The sequence below is a fragment of the Camelus dromedarius genome, chromosome 3 (genome assembly GCF_036321535.1).
Source record: "Camelus dromedarius isolate mCamDro1 chromosome 3, mCamDro1.pat, whole genome shotgun sequence".
Taxonomy (NCBI): domain Eukaryota; kingdom Metazoa; phylum Chordata; class Mammalia; order Artiodactyla; family Camelidae; genus Camelus; species Camelus dromedarius.
In genome coordinates, this window is record NC_087438.1 from 76,642,261 (window position 1) to 76,655,944 (window position 13,684).

The 13,684-nt window shown below is 42.1% G+C and overlaps 1 protein-coding gene across 3 annotated transcripts in view; it reads left to right on the top strand.

Moving 5' to 3' along the window:
- The window catches only part of MCC (MCC regulator of WNT signaling pathway), a 387,851-nt gene that overhangs the window by 145,561 nt on the left and 228,606 nt on the right, over positions 1-13,684 (top strand). The window lies entirely within an intron of this gene.

Consider the following 13,684-nt stretch of genomic DNA (forward strand, 5'->3'; position numbering starts at 1 on the left):
TAGGCATTTGCTTTGCCACAAACTCCCCTCCCTCCCCGTCTCCCCCAGCCTCACAAGCCACCCGCCTCGCGCTCCCAGTTTGGAGGCAGAGCAATTAAAGATTAATAGATTTTCTGGATCTTGTTTTAACTTGTTGTGCTACTCAGGAAATGACCTGAACTGGCTTGATATTTCAGCCTGAAACGAGTGGCTTAAAAAAGAAACAAGCTATCTATCACCGCGCCGCCGTGGCGTTTTACTCTCCGTGGCCTGGGTCCCCTGACTCTTCCCCCCCCACCCCACTACCCTCACCCCCCCCACCCCACCCCCATCCCTCCACTTCAAGTACAACATTCCCTTCCGTGGTCCGCAAAATACACGGGGATCTCGTTGAGTTTAAGCTGATGATAATTTGGTGGGGCCGGGGAGTTCATTGGGGTACTAAATCTGCCAACGGCTCCCACGTGTGATGCGTTTGGTTCAGTTCAGGCAAGGTGGTCTCTCCTCGGAGGAGACGAATGAGCGGCGCTGGGGAGGGGAGTGGGGAGGAAGCACATCAAAGCGGCTTAGAACTTTATTTCCTGCCTGGGACTGGACTCCTGAGTCTTTGAGGCAAGCGCATTTGCAATTCCTGGCTCTCACAATATCAAATCCACTTGAGTGTTGGAGACCAGCTTTGAAATTAAAGCTCCATCAAACAATATGAGCGGTTAGATGCCCGAGGCCACCTTTTTTGATGACTTTAGGGATGCCTCTGGCAAACCTCCTCCCTAGACTTTGAATACCTGAAAAGTGGTGATGGAAAATCGGCAGAACTGGGTGCTGGAAAGAGAGGAGTAGGTCTGTGTGATTGGATGTATTCAGCAGGAGCTTAGTGGTTGTGGGTTTTCCTCTTAAACACTGTCACTGAGCCATCCATGGGGCAAAAGTAGAAAAAATATTCTGTGCTTCTTTAGTGTGGCCAGAGAGAGGAAAGGGGAAGAAAAGGAGCCGTGTAAAAACTGCCAGAAGGCAGATAGAGGTGATGTCAGATTACCAACCATGAAGAGAAAATGAAAGGATGGAGCCCTCTTTGTGGGGAGAGGGCTGGTGCAGGGAAAGAGAGGGAGGTGTAGATGGGGGAAATCTGAGTAGTTTGGAGGCTGGTATCCAGCAGTGAATGTGGTTGGCCCCTGCCTGGTGCTCTAAGTGTCTTGCTGCTGCGCTGTCCCAACGCTGGTTTGAAACAGCATTTAAGATGTTGCGAATGAGGTAGAGCCATTTCCTCAGCCCTGTGGTTTTCCCTGTGATGTAGACAGCTGAAAAGATGCTAAGAGTGAAGGTTTAACTTAAAAACGGGAGGTGGAGGAAGAGGTACGAAGACCTAAGTGACTTTCCAGTTTTACATGCAGGGAGTGATTTCAGATCTAAAACAGAACCCAGGACCTTGCTCCATTAATTTGACACAAATGAGAAGCCTTTGACTTTTCTTCTAAGTCATTTCAAAATAAGAAACTGATGGCATGTATCTTGTAGTCTTTGGCAGGCCTTTCACATTGTTTCTATGTGGCAGCTGTAACTCTGTCAGCTGAAGTGTGCTATTCAAGCACCTTTGTTTAGAACTGAATCACAGAGATTTAGAAAGAAGGTGGTTAGAACACTAAAGAGAGAGAGAGAGGAGGCCTGGACTGACTTCAGTAGTTTGGCACGGTCAGAGTGAATGCACTAGATGACCGAGAGTATCTATGAACCTTGGGTGGGAGATAAAACTCTCCATTCTTTGCCTGGTTGTATCCACTCCTTAAGTGCTCCTTGGAAAACTTGGGGCCCAGTGAAAGAGCTGAGGGTGCTTCATGGCCCCTCCATTAGTGAGAGAAGTAATATTTCGGCTTTATAGGACATAGCTATGTCCCTGAAAAAATAAACAAATTTCTGCCCCAACCATGTCCTTTACCAGTTTTACTCTCCTTCCCCTCAGGGTCTGCTCATTCATTTCTTGCCCTCTTTCCAGCCTTCTTTCTAAATTCAGTGATTTAGTTGCCCCTCCATCCCCCCAGTCTTAGTTTCCCTGCAGATTGAGTAGTTGCACTCTAAGGATAATTATTTTTAGTGTTTGTACATATTTTAAGTTAGAGTGTATGTGAAGAGAATTTGTGAGCAAAGAGGGTTGTGTGGCTCATGCCTTGTGGACCCTAAATCTCAGTTCAATTTGTCACGGTCAGTAGTTGGAGGATTTGCCTTTTTTTGTCACATCCACAGGACAGTATCCATGTGGATCCATAGATCTGAACACAAGTCATTTGTATTTCTCACATGAGGTCTATGATGGAAAGGAGGAGTTCTTTTCACTGTAATTTTTCTCTTGAACACTGGTTTTACTGTAAGTCTTGGGGGACAGAGTTGCCATCTTCTTTTGTTGGGTGGTTCCTCCTCACCTGGAAGCAGAGCTAATAAAAACCCTCAGAGGCCCCTTTAGTGCCAGATCTCTTATTGCTCAGGAGCCTCAGTGCTGTCTGGAGGTCACCGTGGGGTCAGACTTAGCCCCATGCCCAACAGCCATTTCAGGGGCAAGAGGAACTCTGAAGGACCTAGTGTTATTCTCAGTGTCATAAACAAATGGCTTCTCTCTTTGGTGTTGACTTGTGAGCGTACCCCTTCTACAAGGGTCCTCCAGCCACAGGAGTCGTTGACTTTTTCACAGTAATGACACAGACTCAGTAATATCCTAAACAAGGAGGGGTGACTTGAATCAATTTCTCCTTGTGATCTGCTGGTCTGTTCCTGAGCGCAGCTAGCTTTGGTCAACAATTGAGGTGCAGGCCTCTGCCTGCAGTGCTCCAGGAATGCTTGGGTGCAGGAGAGGCAAAGGGGAATTTGGGTGTGAGGGACACACGATTTGGAGGCCTGGAGCTGGCTGTTTGGCGTGAGGGGTTTTGTATGTGTGAGAAGTTTACAATGGAAAAACAGGAAATTCATGAATGTGTTCCTTTTGTCTTTATTTTGAACAATAGCTGCTTAAGATCCTGTGAGATTATGAGACAGTAAAATTGTCCCTACCTGTGGACATTCAAAACATTTTTATTTATCAATGACCACAAATAATTTTATCAAGTGTGAATACTTGAAGTAAAGTGAACTAATCCTTAGCATTGAAAACAGACCACAAAAAGAAAATTTAAGAAGCATGAATTGGCTATTTTTTTTTTCTTGGCTAATAGCTGTCCCTATCAAAGACTCAAAGGGTGTTTTTCTTTTCCTAAAGTGAGGTTAAGGAAGGACTTCAGCATCAGCCAAATCAAAAGTACTCAGAAAATTCTGACTTTCAGTCTCCCTCCCCATTATCAAGAAGCTAAGTGGACACACTTTCAGCTGCATTAGATTAAATTATCCCAAACCTTGTCAAGGGAAGTCTCAAATCCTTTTCCTTAACGCCGTGGGTTTTCAGTCGCGGTTAGTTCTGTTTGTCTTGGTAAAACTTGTGGGACTAGTATGTGGTTTACCCTTGTTTTACTCTCATAATCACATTTCTTGGTTCTTAGAATAATTCAGACCTTGGGAAGATGTCTTAAGGTGCAGCATTATCAGGGTATGACTTGAATTTATTCATCTTCACAGAACAGCTATGGACTGGATCTGTTTGCCTGGTAGACAGCTATCTGTTCATGTCGCTAACTAAAAATTTAATTAGGTAGCAAACTAAAAATCTTCCCTGGCAGTAATTAAAACCTCTTGTCCAAAGCAGTCGGCTTATATTCTTTGCCTATTAAACAACGAATAGGTAAAAATTCTTCCATCACCATTTACTTTGAAACTTTAGTTGCCCCAGGAAATCATACTTCCTTTACTCTGTCCTTACTTGTTCATTCAAAGCCTCTTTCATAAGATTACTGCACTCGTGAATGTGTGCTATAGAGGCAACTCTATGTGCTTTCATCATTTACTTGTTGAGTAGCTCCTGAAACCCACATCTTCACTGATACTCTAATTAAGAGGTGCATCTGTATAGGAGAAAATTGTTGTCTAGATAGATTATCTTGTATGACTATCTGTTAGTGACCATCTCACAGATATACTTACTCTCAATCATCAAGTTGCAAAATATCAGACTTGGAAGGGACTGAGATGACCTAGAATTCCCACAGCCCTTCATACTTCTTTATATGCCTCTGTGGAATCGCACTTCATTGTAATGAGTTGTTTAATGTCTGTCTGAGACACAGACCATTTGCATCAGAATGGCAGTGTAGCAACCTGTCATGGAGACTGGCACATAGTAGGTGTTCTTTAAGTGTCTTATTGAACACCTTGCCTCTCCTCTCCCTTTCCCTTTTTATAAACATAGAAATGGAGAGACTGGGTTTAAGTGCTTGGTCTGAGGCTTTTTTGGCTGTCTGTGGCTGTGTAACAAACTGCCCCCCAGATTTAAAGACTTAACATTATTTGCTCATGATCTCACAGTTTTGGGCAGAGCTGCAGGGTAAGACTTGTGTCTGTGACCAGAGCTAGACGATCCACTTACAAAATGGCTTAGTTACTTGATGAGCAAATGGGTCCTGGCTGGGGACTGGGAGGTCACCTCATTTCTCTTCTCCCCAGGCCTGACCACGTGGCTGCTTGGGCTTCATCTCAGCATGGCAGCAGGAGGAGGTGGAAGCTGTCAGTTCTTTTAAAATGTTGGACTGTGTTGCTTGTAATAGCTAGGTGCTTAGCCCAGATTCAAAAGACTGAAGGAATAAATCCCAGTTCTTCAAGGGGGATGCAATAAAGAACTTGCAACCATTTTTAATCTACTCCGGAGGCCACAAAACGAGACCCTTGTCTAAAACCCTGGCCTCTTAATTCCCAACGGCTAGCGATAATTTTTGTTATTGTATTTTGTCTTTTTAGCTGTTAATTTAGTGATTTGTAATAGCTAACACTCTAAGCATTTTCCAGGTACTGATTTGCTTAATTGTCCAAAAAAACGCTATGAGATACATTCTGTTATGTCCATGTTACAGATGAAGAAATTAAGGCATAAAGAGGTGAAAACCCTTACCAAGATTCCACAGACCATTAATGGTGAACTCAAGATCTGAGCCCTGGTAGTCCTTCTCCAGAGTCTATCATTCCTATACTGTTCCCTTTTCGTTAGTTTCTGTTATTGCTCTCAGCTTTTGATCACGTGTTCCTAGGTGAGAGGATTCTATTTCATAAGCCTGTTTAACTTGATTTGTATTGTAATCTCCATGCAATACCCAGATACATGTTTTTGATAAGAATGTAATGAATATAGTTACTGTTATCACCTTCAGGTGACTGAAGAATTCTAGACATTGATTTTCTAGAGCTCTGAAAGTGGATTTGTTGGTAAGGAGTAGGGTGGTCTTCATCCAGGAAGGCCTTCCTCCTGTTCCCCGCTCACCGCAAGGGAGATGGAGGCACGGTGACCGCTGTCCCTCGGCCGACGCAGCCCGTGGCGTCTGAGGGATTAGTGCCGCGATAACTGAGCTGCCAGAACGAGAACAAGACTTCCTCTGTCACAAGAATTAGGGTTCTCTCCCCACTGCAGGTGGGGCTTTAGGCGTCTCCCACAGTTGGCTACATCCCGAGGGGGCTGCAGAGTGCGGGGTGGATGAAAAGCTCGTGAAGTGGGCGTCGGGGGCCACGTGGCAGCGCAGCTGCTCGGGGCCGGGTTCTGAGGAGGCACGTGCTGAGCGCGCCGGGGAGGCGCCGCGTGAGCCCAGCTGGCACGTAGGTCAGGTATGGCTGGGACCAGGCGGTGGTCAAGGGAACAAGGGAAGGAGCGGAGGGATATGAGGCGAGGAGATGAGTCCAAGACCAGGCAGGCGATCAGGGACGGAGATGGACACAGACCTGAAAGCAGAGAGAGAACCTCCATTCTGAGGAGGTGCTTTGTCCAGTCAGGAAGTTTTAAAATTAATCCCAAAACTTTTCATATTAAGTTATTTACAGGACTGTGGATGCCAGATTTGAGGTGCTAGAATTCTGAGTTGGGGCACCCATCTAGAGTAGGGGATGCGGTGGTGACAGGAAGTAAACTCGAGGTGCTGTGTTAATAGCTGCCTGAAGCTGATTTGCCCAATGCAAGTCATGCAGAAGGCTTCCTCCAAAGCCAGACTGTAACTGGAAAATAAAACCTGCATTTACGGCTAGAATAAGAAGTTGTTGGTGAGCAAAGATTTCAAATTTAGGTTTTGATCCGAGGAATCAAAACGTGCCCGTGTAGCAAGGGGCTGGCAGGGCAGAGATAAATTATTTCCAATTATTTTTTCACTTCCCTAAACCACACCCAAATTCCTAGCCGTGGCCATCTTTCATTCCTGAAAGAAACAGAGAAGAGAATCACCTGGATTACACAGGTAAACAGGTTCAATTTATAGAGTAAATATTTACTGGGACCACAGAGCTGTCCTCTCTTTCTAGCAAATGTCCTTTTTCTCTTGCTGAACAGAAGCAGTCAAAATTAATCCCTAAGGGCAAGAGAACACCTTTTGGAAGGTTTGCTCAAGATATTTTTTTTCAAGCATAGAAGTTAAACCGTTGTGACTGTTTAGGAAAAATATTCAGCATTAGCAGCTGTTGATTCTACTTGCCATACAAAAAGCTATAGGTTAGGGTTATTAACTTTGTTAATAGCAATAACAGTCTGCTGGCCTGGAAAACTTACATAGTAAAGCTTCTTGGTTGGTAGGATGTTTTGAGGCAGATCATTTGTCATAGATTTGATCAGTGCTTGGAACGCATGACGGGACATATGGGGCCAGAGATGGAAATGCATCTTAAGCCAAAGGCTGTAGTGTTCCATTACCTGAGCACAGAAAGTTTGACAAAACCTCAGTGTGTGTGCATGCATGCAGTTAATGACTCCAGCTGGATTTGTGAGAAATACTGAAGCAGTTGTCAAGGGAAGAATGCCAACATGGGAAAAGATTTCCTCGCAATTAGAAAAGCAATGAAGTCCTCTGGTTGGTTGCAGGGTAGGAGTGGGAGGAATTACTTGTCCTTGTTTCCTATGGGTTGTGTGAACTTGTCTGTAGAATACATGCCACGCTTGCAATGACTTTTTGCTTCTGCCTGGGTCCCTCCCAGCCTCCCAGATTAGTTGTTCCTTCCTTTATTTGTGTTCAGAACACTTACTTTAATTATCCATGGCCTCCCTGGGAGACTGTGAGATCTTTGAAGGCAGGGACAGAGTGAAACCCATCACACTATTGCCAGCACGTAGTCCATGTGTGACATAGTAGGGCATCAGCAAACTTCAGATTTACTTGTTGGACCAATAGCAGTTGCCATTACAGTATGACCCATGTGTTGGATTGGCCACTTAAATATGTTGGTTGAAGGATGCTTTTGAGGGAATTTAGTTCTGTCATTACTATTGTTACATACTCTCTATTCCTAGTTCATTTATTTATTCATTCAACAAACATTGCATGCCTTCTACATACCAGGTGCTGTTCCGAGGTGTGGGCATACAAAAACAAACCTGATGTAGTCCCTGTTTTAATGGATCCTACATTCTAGAGGGAGACAGACAATACACAGATGTATGTCTGGTGGTGATATGTGCTATAAAGAGGAATGAAGGAGGGAGGGATGCTATTATGTTGATCAGGGAAGACCTGTCTATGGGAATCTTGGAGTTGAGTGATGCATACAAGGAAGGATACAGCCATGCAAGGATGAGGATGATCATCTCAGGCAGTGGGAAGGATAAGGGTCAAGGTGCAGAGACCAGAGCATGCCTGGCGTGTGTCAGCAAGGAGGTGAAGTGGCTGGGGGTACAGTGAACAAAGGGAGAGTGGAAGGAGATGAGGTCAGAGAACATAGTTCTGGCTGGATCACTTGTTGCCCTGTAGGCTTTGAAGAAGAATCTGGATTTGTCTGGAGTGTTTTGAACATATGCCAGAATTGATTTTTTTATCGTCTTCATACACACACACACACACACACATATGTGTGTGTGTATATATATATGTATATATATATATATATATAAAATTATTGTTAAGTAGGGCAGGGAGATGTCCTTGGGAAGAGGAGGAGCTAGCAAAGAAGAGGTCAGGAAGGTTGTGTCCCAAAAAGCAATTAAAGTATTTTCAGAAGAGGATATAATTTCCCCTTCTGTTTCTTTCACTCTCTTAAAGACTATGTATATTTGCAGACTTTCTAATTGTGTCATTTTCTCCAATCAGAAACAATTATTATCTCAACATAATAAAAGCTATATATGACAAACCTACAGCCAGCATAGTACTCAATGGTGAAAAACTCAAAAGCTTCCCACTGGGACAAGACAAGGCTGCCCACTATCACCACTGCTATTCAACATAATCTTGAAAGTCCTAGGCACAGCAGTCAGGCAAGAGAGAGAAATAAAAGGGATCCAAATTGGAAAAGATGAGGTAAAAGTGTCACTATATGCCTATGACATGTTACTATATATAGAAAACCCTAAAAGGTCCACACAAAAACTACTAGAGCTGATTGAAGAATTCAGCAAGGTAGCAGGTTACAAGATTAATGTTCAAAGATCAGTTGCATTTCTTTACACTAATGATGAATCAACAGAAAAAGAAAGTAAAGAAACAATCCCCTTTAAAATAGCACCCAAAGTAATAAAATACCTAGGAATAAATCTAACCAAGTAGGTGAAAGAATTATACACAGAAAACTATAAACCATTGATGAAGGAAGTTAAAGAAGACTTTAAAAAGTGGAAAGATATCCCATGCTCCTGGATTGGAAGAATCAATATTGTTAAAATGGTCACACTGCCCAAGGCAATCTACAGATTTAGTGCAATCCCTATCAAATTACCCAGGACATATTTCACAGAACTAGAACAAATCATAATAAAATTTATATGGAAGCACAAAAGACCTAGAATTGCCAAAGCATTACAGAAGAGAAAGAGGCTTGAGGAATAACTCTCCCAGACTTCAGACAATACTATAGAGCTACAGTCATCAAGACAGCATGGTATTGGTACAAAAACAGACATACAGACCAATGGAACAGAATAGAGCTACCCCAGAAATGAACCCACAAACTTTTGGTCAACTAATCTTCGACAAAGGAGGCAAGAATATACAATGGAATAAAGACAGTCTCTTCAGCAAATGGTGTTGGGAAAACTGGACAGCTCTATGTAAATCAATGAAGCTAGAAGTCTCCCTTACACCATACACAAAAATTAACTCAAAATGAATTAAAGACTTAAAGATAAGACAAGATACAATAAACCTCCTAGAAGAAAATATAGGCAAAACATCTAACATCTCAAAAATGTTCTCCTAGGGCAGTCTACCCAAACAATAGAAATCAAAGCAAGAATAAACAAATGAGACCTAATTAAACTTAAAGGCTTCTGCACAGCAAAAGAAACTATAAATAAAACAAAACGACAGCCTATGGAATAGAAAATTTTTGCGAATGAAACCAACAAAGGCTTGATCTCCAGAATATATAAGCAGCTCATAAGACTTAATAAGAAAAAAGCAAACAACCCAATCCAAAAATGGACAAAAGACCTAAACAAGCAATTCTCCAAGGAAGAAATACAAATGATCAATAGGCACATGAAAAAATGCTTAATATCACTAATTATCAGTGAAATACAAATCAAAAGTATGATGAGGTATCACCTCACACCAGTCAGAACGGCCGTCATTCAAAAGTCCACAAATGACAAATGCTGGAGAGGCTGTGGAGAAAGGGGAACCCTCCTACACTGCTGGTGGGAATGCAGTTTGGTACAGCCACTGTGGAAAAAAGTATCGAGATTCCTCGAAAAACTATTAATAGACTTACCATATGATCCAGGAATCCCGCTCCTGGGCATTTATCCAGAAGGAACCATACTTCAAAATGACACCTGCACCCCAATGTTCATAGCAGCACTATTTACAATAGCCAAAACATGGAAACAGCCTAAATGTCCCTCAACAGATGACTGGATAAAGAAGATGTGGTATATTTATACAATGGAATATTATTCAGCCACAAAGACGAACAACATAATGCCATTTGCAGCAACATGGATGTTGCTGGAGAATGTCATTCTAAGTGAAATAAGCCAGAAAGAGAAAGAAAAACAAATACAGAACAGAAGCAGACTCATAGACATAGAATACAAACTTGTGGTTGCAAAGGGGGCGAGGGGTGGGAAGGGATAGACTGGGAGTTCAAAATTTGTGGATACTGACAGGCATATGTAGAATAGATAAACAAGATTATACTGTATAGCACAGGGAAATATATACAAGATTTTGTGGTTGCTCACAGTGAAAAAAATGTGACCATGAATATATGTATGTTCATGTATAACTGAAAAATTTTGCTCTACACTGGAATTTGACACAACATTGTAAAATGACTATAACTCAATAAAAAATGTTTAAAAAAGAGAAATAATTGTTATATGCATTGAAAATAAACCATAATCATCAGAGGAGGTTATAGCTCAGTGGTAGAGTGCATGCTTAGCATGCACGGGTCCTCTGTTCAATCCCCAGTACCTCCATTAAATAAATAAACAAGCAAGCAAACATAATTACCCACCCTCCCAAAAAAAAGAATTTTAAAAAAAAGCTTAAAAAACCGTATAATTATTTTTGGACATCATCAGAGTCTGTGAATGTATTTCCCCTTAAAAGGAGTAGTTTAAAGAGCTGAGTTGGTATGGACAATGGCCAGGAATGATTTGAAAACTGTGTTCCCTTGATGGATAGTTCATTGTTGATGGATGCTGATGATGTGGAATATAGGTGGGTTCTGAATTAGGAAAATTAGACTCTGCTTTCTGTGAGCACTTGGACCAATTTCCTTCCACTATTTAGAATTGCTGACTTTATTTTCATGAACTTTCATATCAGCTTATTGATTTATAACCGAGATAGCTCCAAGGAGTCTGGAATGCTGACATTTTTTTCCTGTTGAAAAGCTATTTGGCAGTCAGATGAAGATGAGAAAGTTGCCACGTAAGCCTGGAATTGGACAAAGGAGATGCTTCTATTGGGTGGCCTATTAAACTGTTCTTCGATTTGTGGTTTATTTGATCCTAACCATTTATTTGCATGACTGATGAGGAAACTGAGGCTCGAAGGAAGCTGGCTTGTGACAGAAGGCAAAGTGTAGAACGCAGATCTTTTTCCTTAACTCCCATGGATAATTTTTCCTCTTCTGCCTCAACACCCTCAGTTTCTGCATTACAGGATTTGTTTTAAGATACGTGTTTTGTAATAAATAGTCCGTAATTATTTTAAAAGGTGGAAGCCTAATTCTTCAGTATTCTTATCTACATAGGACATTGCTACTAATCACACTATTAAAAATAATAGAATTTATTTTTAGCTCTATGATTTTTGGGTGCATTGTAATAGTTTCTGCTCCATGGGTTTTTATTGGCCAAGTTTTTCAGGGCCTAGCAAGTAAAAAAAAAAATCGAAAAGAGCAGTTGTGTTCTATTTGAGGGGAGTAATGAGATGATCGCTGTCTGGCTGGTTTGCCAGCTACTGTGTGTTGATGGTACAGCACTTGTTTAACCCTTCTATCCTCTTTTTTTAAAAAATTATGGTAAAATATACATAACACAGAGTTATTTATATTTAACTATTTTAGCCATTTTTCAGTGTACAGATCTGTGGCGTTAAGTTCACCTACACTGTGGTGCAGCCATCATCACCATCCATCTCCAGCACTTTTTCATCTTCCCCAACTGAAACTGTGCACCTGTTGAACACTAACTTCCCATTTCCCTCCTCCCCTGGCAACCACTGTTCCACTTCCTGTCCCTTTACAAATTGGACTAATCTTGATACCCAATGTGAGTGTAATTGTAAAATATTTGTCCTTTGGTGACTGGTTTCTTTCCCTTAGCATTGTGTCTTCAAGGTTCATTGATACTGTAGCATGTGTCAGAATTTCCGTTTTAAGACATGATAACCTGCTGTATGTATATATCATATATTTTTTCTGTCCATTCATTTGTCAATTGATACTCGGGTGGCCTCCACTTTTTGACTATTGTGAATAATTCTTTGATGCATATGGGTGTGCAAATACCTGTGTGAGTCCCTGCTTTCACTTCTTTTGGGTACATACCCAGAAGTGGGATAGCTGGAGCATGTGGTAATTCCATGTTTAATTTTGGAGGGGGTCGCTATCCTATTTTCCATAGGGACTGCTCCACTTTAGCTCATTCCCACCAGCTGTGCGCAGAGCTTCCAGCTTCTCCACATCCTTGCCAACATTTCTTTTCTGTTTTATTTTGCTTTTTAAATAACAGTCATCATAGTGGGTATGAAGTGGTATCTAATTGTGGTTTCTGTTTGCATTTCCCTGTTGATTACTGATGTTGAGCATCTTTTCATGTGCTTATTGGGCCCTGTCATCCTCTTTGGAGAAATGTCTATTCAAGTCCATATCCATCTTTTAATCAAGTTGTTTAGGATTTTTTTTGTTGCTGCATTGTGGGAGTTCTCTGTATGTTTTGGATATCAATTTCCTATTCTTTTCTTCCTTTGTCCAGGTCTGATTTTCTCCTTGGTTGGGGCTTTGCATAGCCACTAGCTCCTTGCAATTTCCAGATGGAGTTACAGTGAGTGTACAGTGAGTGTAAAATGAGGCATGAGTATAAACTGCTTCTCCACGGAAAACACATGGGCTCACCCAAGCCCAAGAGGCTGCTTCCTCCACGGTGTCCAGGAAGAAGTAACTTCCTGTTGTGTTGCTGGGCCAGTGCACATTTCTCAGGCTGACCACCAGCAACTCTCCCCAGGGATGGGCTAGATGATCTCTAGTAGGGTTCGGCAGGCCTTAGAGTTAAGAGTTAGGTTCATGGCGTTTGAAGAGTTACATTTCTGCACCAATGTGCAGTGATTTCACAGCATTGACGTGCTGTGATTTCACAATATTTAAAGAGGATTTTTAGGAGAGGGCTTCAGCAAGAGGAGCCTGTGGAGAGTAGCCTGGAAGTCTGAGGCTAGCCTGTTAGATTAGATAACTGTTACTTTATTTCTTGGTGCTGTGAATCTAATCCTGGTTAAACCAAAATCTAATTTATTTTCATGCTTGATTGGGAGCACTTCTGATGAAGTGTTTGAACGAGAGTAAGTGTGGGATGGGAATACTGTGGGAATGAGATAGTCCAGGGGCCGCGGTGCCTGGCTGATTATTAATAGGGGGTTAATAGTGAGTGGGGCGAAATAGGTGAGTTGATCCCCTGGACAGGAATTTTTACTTCTGATGGGTAGATTCAAACCTAAGTGGGGAGCCTCTTTTCAGGATGCCGTGATTTAAGTGTGGGATGGAAAGCGGTGTGCCTTCCGGTATGACTGATAGACTTCTAAGACTATTTCTCATTGGGGCTTCTGAGTTGCCTGTGAAAATGCTGTCTGGACATATGTGTAATTACGACCAAAGAAAGTGTCTGATGCTGATAAAGCTGCCTTCAAACCGTGTAATTCCTCAAGTGTCAAAAAATGGGACATCATCTTCGGCCTTAAAATGTCCCAGCCAGCAGTAATGACATGTTGGGGTCAGGGTAGTAGATACGTTGAATGATTGGGAAAGGCCTCTGGTTTGGGGCCAACTTCTTTACTAACTTCTCCTCTGGGCCGAGTCACCTGATTCATCAGCTCAGTTTGTCTGCAAAACTGTGTGGTCAGGTTGTGTGCTCTGAAATCATAGCTCTGCCACTTCCTAGCTGGGCGATCTGGGG